Consider the following 7,542-nt stretch of genomic DNA (forward strand, 5'->3'; position numbering starts at 1 on the left):
AACTTTGCTTGTGACTTATGAGTTGTGACCCTATTTGAGTCTTTAAAATTCTTATTGCTCTCTCAATTATCATGAACAGATGAACTAAAATTCTTTCAGCTTTAGGGTTTACATGCTTGGATGTAAAATTTTGATTGTGACTAGGTTTTTATGAGTTTAGGGGCATATGGATTTTACACAAGGCTTAGCTAATAAAATTCATGATCTTTTTGTAACTTTAGAGAGCGAGAATTCATCTAAATTTGTTTCATTTTCATGTTGATTTAACTTTAGGCTACAATGTCTGAAGATCCTCAAGTACCGAAGCGAAGGAAAAAAAATCTATATTCGTTTTTTACTTCGACAAGAGAAAACAACAAAAAAGATTTAGAACCTCCACCTTCAATATCTAACATCGAAAATTTAGTAGAAGATGGACAACCTCCTTTGAATGCTTTAGAAGAAGAAGTTGATGTTACATCTTTTATACGTGATCCGGGATTGCGCCTTCAAATTTGGAAACATCCTATCAACAAACAAGATGAACTTCGACGTGGATATCTTAATGCGGGACCTTATCAACCTATCCTTAAAGACTACCCAACAACAAAGTTTGGGAAGCAATCCCGAAGATTTGAAGATTCTTGGTATACCTTATTTCCTTGGCTTGAGTATTCCCCTACAAAAGATGCGGCCTATTGTTTTCCATGTTTTATCTTTGAAACAAATCCGCCAAAACGTAAATCATTTACGGATCAAGGATTTAGAAGATGGAAGAGTGTCAAAGATGGAAAAAAATGTGCATTCCTAACACATATGGGAGATCATAATTCTCAACACATGTTTGCCGTAAAAGCTTGTCAAGATTTAGGTTGGACATCTAGACATATTGATAAGATGATTAATGTACAATCGAAGGAACTAGTGAAGAAAAATCGGCAAAGACTCAACGCGTCTATTGATTGTTTACGATATCTTGCCTATCAAACATGTGCATTTAGGGGGCATGATGAATCTACAAATTCGTCGAATCGTGGAAATTTTATTGAGGTGGTAAAACTTTTGGCTAAGAACAATGATGAAATCCAACAAGTTGTTTTAGAAAATGCTCCACGAAATGCTAAATATATATCTCCTACAATTCAAAAGGAAATATTATCAATCCTTGCTAACAAAGTAAGAAACAAGATTCGAGAAGAACTTGGATCATCAAAGTTTTGCATTCTTGTTGACGAAGCACAAGATGAATCACACAAGGAGCAAATGGGTATTGTCTTGCGATTTGTTGATGATGGTGGATCTATCAAAAAACGATTTTTTGATATTTTACATGTGAAAAACACCGCCTATTTGACTCTCAAGCAAGCAATAACTAATGGCTTTATCCGTAACGACCTCCATACGGAAATTATGCGAGGTCAAGGGTATGATGGTGCTAGCAATATGCGTGGAGCTTTTAATGGATTGTAAGCATTATTTCTTAAAGATTGTCCTTATGCATACTATGTGCATTGCTTTGCCCATAGACTACAATTAGCACTAGTTGGAGCATGTGAAGACGTAAATGCTATTTATCGATTTTATTCAACATTGAATGCCATCGTTAATTTTCTTTGTGCTTCACCTTTAAGGCAAGATGAATTAAAATCTTTTCGACTTAATGAAATTGCGAGTTTGTTAGAAGATGATGAGCTTGAGACGGGCAAAGGGTTAAACCAAGTAGGCAACTTGCAACGACCGGGGGCTACTCGTTGGAGCTCCCACTTGAGTTCCGTGAAGAGTTTGATCGATATGTTTAGTGCAACGTGTGGAGTTCTTAGAAATTTAATGAAAACCGCACCAACTCGTACTTTATGTGGAGAAGCCGAGGGTTTGTTCATTGCGGTGACAACATTTCAGTTCGTTTTTATATTGCACTTGATGTGTCAGATTATGGAGATCACTGATTTGCTTTGTCAAGCTCTTCAGAAAAATCTCAAGATATTGTCAATGCGATGAGACTTGTAAAAAGTACAAAATCACTTCTTAAGGAGTTGAGACAAGATGGTTGGGATGCTTTCATAGAACAAGTAGAAGCATTTTGTAATAAGAATGATGTGATAATACCGGATATGAATGATGCTTATGTGGTCGGTTCACTTCGTTCTTGTCGGCAACAAGACAATACCACACAGGCACATCATCACCATATATATTTATTTAATGTCGCCATCGATTTTCAGTAAGAGGAGCTGAATACAAGGTTTACTGATGAAACAATCGAACTTCTTATACTATGTTCAACCTTGGATCCTACAGATGCTTTTAGGACGTTTAAGATCGATGATATTTGCCTTCTTGCTGAAAAGTATTATCCAGAAGTCTTTAGTAACCAAGATATAAATGGTTTGAGATGCCAATTGTCACATTTTGAGCATGATGTGCTTCACCATTCGGAATTTTAAAATTTAGCTACGATGTCAGAGTTGTGCAAGAAATTGGTTGAAACAAGAATGTCAAAGTTTTATTGTCTGGTTTATAGATTGATTTGTTTAGTGTTAACTTTACCAGTTTCTACGGCAACTAGTGAGAGAGCATTTTCAGCTATGAAGCTTGTCAAAACAACACTTCGTAGCAAAATGGAGGATGATTTCCTAAAAGACTGCATGATTATACACATCGAAAAAGAAATAGCCGAAACAATCGATTTTGATTCAATAATTGATGAATTCTATAAGTTGAAGGATCGTAGGGCTCAACTCAAGTAGTATAGTTACATGTCATTTTGATTTTCGATGTTTTGTACATCTATTGTTTTTCACTATATACCCACTTTTGTTTTATGCTAAATGTGGTAGTGGTACTATATACACCATGAAATGAAAATATTACTTTGATCTTATTTACTCTTTTGTGAACTTTATAATTCAATGAACTATCGCATTGTATAGATAAATTCTTAGTATATGATATTTTGCGCAATGTTTCTTTTGATAGGTAGTCTTTTGGACAAAGTATTGATATAATTGCAACAGACGAACTTCGCATTCTTAATAGGTATGATATTACTTCTCATATATGGTTTGTGACAATAATGTTACAAAATTATACTTTAACACCAAAAATTGGCTTTGCATGTTATTTTCGGCAAATATATATTTATCGTAAGAAGAATTATAGTTATAAAATTTTTAGGCTAGTCCTGTATAGTTTTAAATCCTGGCTACGCCCTTGGTTGGGACTCCTGGAATGCGAGTGATCAGAGCCTCAATCTCCGCCAATTTTTTAGCCATCGCCTACTCCAAGGGGGTTCCTGCAAAGCCAGAGTTCAGACCATCAGTCAACAGACTAAAGGGTACACTAGTAGGTAGTAAAGTAGGAGTAGTAAATGAGAATGAGAAAAGAGGGGCAGTCATCGACTGCGATTGTTGATTGGTTTGAGCTTAGCTTTGGAAAGATGATAATAACGTCGTTGCCGGAGTCGTAGTATTAGTCACTGGTGATGAGACATGCAAATGTCCCATCTGAGTCTCTTAATTTAGACGAGTTAGTCTCTCTAGAGCAGTTACTCTCACGAATTACTCTCTTTTATGTTCAGGTACCTTTTTAAAGAGTTACGCGTGCAAAACGGATAAAGTCGGAAAGAATACAGACTAGGGGCATTTTGGTCATTTGTTGATTCTGACTTCTTGGTCAAGATTAGTGTTCGGATGGAAAGTAGAGTCCAAGACGAGCCCGTAGGCGAAAACGGAAGTCAAATCGGGGTCCGGATCAATAAAATAGAGAAGGTCAAAGTTCGGGTCAAACTTGGTGGACTAAATGACAAGACGGACACATGGCATGCATCCAGGAAACAATCGCACGAACTAGAAGAGACGCGGGCTACATTCGGGTACGGAAGGACGGCATTCGGGGTATTCTGTGAAACATGATACGGTACTCGGCGCATCCAAGCTTCTGTAGTCCCTTGCATATCCGACGAAGGTTGCGGTTCCCGTGAAGATCGGACGGTGCTCTATGGATTTCTCGGTAGCTTGCGAAACACTGGATCATTTTGATCCCTCCTCATCAGTACGTGAAAATTGAAGTTGCTATTATCCTCTCCGTTCTTTCTTGCCCGTAGGCGAAAACGGAAGTCAAATCGGGGTCCGGATCAATAAAATAGAGAAGGTCAAAGTTCGGGTCAAACTTGGTGGACTAAATGACAAGACGGACACATGGCATGCATCCACGAAACAATCGCACGAACCAGAAGAGACGCGGGCTACATTCGGGTACGGAAGGACGGCATTCGGGGTTTTCTGTGAAACATGATACGGTACTCGGCGCATCCAAGCTTCTGTAGTCCCTTGCATATCCGACGAAGGTTGCGGTTCCCGTGAAGATCGGACGGTGCTCTATGGATTTCTCGGTAGCCCGCGAAACACTGGATCATTTTGATCCCTCCTCATCAGTACGTGAAAATTGAAGTTGCTATTATCCTCTCCGTTCTTTCTTGCCAAATCGAAGATACTCTTGAGAAGATTGTAAGTCAAACCGAGAGAGAAGGATTGAAAAGATTTTCAGTTCGAATCAAAACAGAATTAGAGAGAGAAAGATTGAAGAATATTGTTGGTTCGGTTTAGAGAGAGAGATAGAGAGAGAAACGGATTAAGCCGAGATGGGAGGAAGATGAAACTGAATTGGAATCGGTTAGAGGAGGTATTCGACTTATCTTTAGGTCTATAAAAACAAAAGAAGATTGCAAAGATAGGGATCACATTTGGGAGAAAAGAAAGGATTATCACGAGTTTTAGAAAAAAAAAGAGAACAGGAGAGAGAGAGACAGAAACCGAGAGCTTAATCAGTTTTAGTTTTTTTGAATTTTTGATTTTTCTTTGTTAAACTCTCTTAGTGAGAAAGAGAGAGATTAAAGAGGAAGAGAGAAAGTTAGAGAGAGAGACAGAGAGATATTGTAGAGAGAGAGAGAGACTCGATCGTGAAAATTAAGTTCATCTTTATTTTATTTTCGATTTTCTCTTTCTTTTTGTTTCCTGTTTCTTAGTGAGAGAGAAGTAGATAACATAGAGAGAAAGATTAGAGTAAGAGATAAAGAGAGAAACATGAGGTTAGAGAGAGAAAGAAGGTTGAAGAAGATGAGAAAATAAATTTCCCAGAGGGAAACCATTTCCGGGAAGACGAGAAAATCGTTTTCCCAGAGGGTGCGTTTGGCAGATTTCCAGGAAAAACAGACGGAAATCAACTCCTTAAGGCTCTGTTTGGTGGGAAAATCGCAAAAAAGTTAAGTTTCTTTCTTCTTTTCTTATACTAATTCAAATATTTATCGTTTCTAGCATGAGTAGCTAAACCTTTTCTATCTAGGGTTTTAGATGAAGTCATAATAATCATTTTCTCGATAAATTTATTAAAGTTTTTACTATTTTAACGATAAAATCTTCCGGGTTTTTAGACCGTTCATGGACTAAAACCTGAGTTATATAAAGAACTCTCTAATTAGATCAAAATTAAATTGTTGTTAGAATTGTTAGGAAGACGGATTCGAAAACCCTAGGCTCCCTTTTTCTGAATACCGACTTATTTCTTTATTTATTTTTTGAGTTTTATATTTTATTTTTATTTTACCACCATCAAACCATTTTTAAATCTCAATAGTTTTAAGGTTAGAATTTAGTTTAACTTAGTCTCTGAGGAACGAACCGATCTTACCAGAACTATTACTTGACGCCCGTATACTTGTGGGTGGAGACCTTTTAGCGTAACCTTTTAGGCCCATCAACTGGATTCGAAATCGAGACGCCAATGGTGCCAGACTGGACGGTTGGTTGACTGGAGGAGTTTCCTACTTCAGGGGTCACCAAGGATTGCATCAGGTTGACTAGAGTTCGAAACCTAGGTCCTGTTGGATACACCATGGCGAGTTCAGTAACTTTTTCTTGAAGTAGTTGGTTTTCTGCTCGAACAAGAGCATTCTCCTCCTCTAAGGCTTTAAACTTTTGGGAGTTTTCTCGCATCTGAGCTGTGAGTTCGACAATCTGAGTCGAGACATCGTTTGGTGAGGCTACCATTCCTTCTTCCATTGATGAGGTCGTTTGAGATGTTAGTTGAAGGGGCCCCACGGTGGGCGCCAAACTGTGGACGGTAGAAAATCACACAATTAATAGATCGTCGATTGGTGGGCCACCGACAACTTGGGCTTTAGACCTCGAGACGGACGAAGTTCCGGTTGGACCTGTAGACAGACAAAAACGAGTAAAACCGTGAAGTCTTGGGGACACCGGGATGGTGTCTTGCCAAGGGCACTCCGACGGTCAAGTCAGCAAACTATAAAAGATAAATATTAATCGATTGAATGTTGAGGGTGTCACCATGTTGTATCGTCGGAGGGTGGCTAGACTCGTAGAGTGGCCGGAGCTTCGACTCTACGAGATAGTTGGTCAGATTGATCTCCTGGAGCAGGTCGAGAGGTCGTCTCGATCAGAGATTCTAGATGATGGAGAAGTGGGATGTAACAAGGACTTTAGAAGGACTTTGATAGTGATGGAGCTTGAAGATATAATATCGTCGTCTAGAGTGATCCCATAGAAGATTACCCTTCAAGTCTTCTGGAATTTGAAGGTCGATTATCGTCGTCTAGAGCACTAATCAGAAGATACTAAAAATGACAGAGAGAAGAGTGTTCTGTAGTTTTCTAGTCGGTATTCCATGCCTTTGGAGTCTAAGTCTCCTTCTATTTATAGGTGACTGATGGACTCGTGGAGTCTATCAGATTCGAGATAATTGGGGTCGAGAGTGACTCCAAACCCTAAGGGAGACTCGTTCTTGACCGTCGATCTGTCGCTTGGAGTAACTTGAGCGTACGATTACGCCACCTCGACTTTAAACCCTTTGTAGTCCGAGATCTCCTAACGGTACTTAAGGCGACGTGGGGTTTTAGAGCGACTTCGTCAAATGAGTACGTGGCGAGGTCTCCGGAGTTGAGGTTGACTCGGTAACCGGCAGGCTCGGTTGAGGGCGACCAAGTGGCGCTTGGAGCATTATAACTTTTGATGGGTTATTGTTCGTCTAGATGGACGTTCACAAGGGCTTAGAGCTGTTTGGACCTTTAGTTGGTCGAATTCCACGTTTGGAGTGTCCAACTAGTAGGCAAGTGGGTCGGGCCCAAGTGATATTTGTTCGAAGTAGGCTCGGTCTAGGTGACCTTTAGACGAGGTGGGCCCAACACGATTTTTGACAACTACAGCAGACATGCCAGGAGAGTCAACATCCGGCAAAAGATATTCTGATACCAATCCATTGGAGGAAAGACCGATTGGTCGTAAACAAGCCAAAACAAGTGTAAGAGTTGGAGAACCATCCACACATTCTACTGCTTTAAAAACTCAGAATGATGGATATTGGGAAAAAAAAGATGAAGAATCCCAACAGAGAGCAACAACTTTGACGGAAGCTGTAAAGGTTCAACAAGAGACCCTAAGGATTCAACAAGAGTATCTACAAACAGATAAGGAACACAAGAACCGACAATATGGGATAGACTTATTGAGGATTGATGTTAGGTCTCTCGACGAACATGGTGCACAAATG

The 7,542-nt window shown here is 39.4% G+C and overlaps 1 pseudogene; it reads left to right on the forward strand.

Annotated features, from left to right (window-relative positions):
* The first annotated feature begins 279 nt into the window (after positions 1-279).
* On the forward strand, positions 280-1,977 carry LOC147567926 (uncharacterized; annotated as a pseudogene).
* The last annotated feature ends 5,565 nt before the right edge of the window (positions 1,978-7,542 follow it).

This window comes from Eschscholzia californica, unplaced genomic scaffold (genome assembly GCF_041429995.1).
Source record: "Eschscholzia californica isolate CP2 unplaced genomic scaffold, dmEscCali1.0.p SCAF_1, whole genome shotgun sequence".
NCBI lineage: Eukaryota > Viridiplantae > Streptophyta > Magnoliopsida > Ranunculales > Papaveraceae > Eschscholzia > Eschscholzia californica.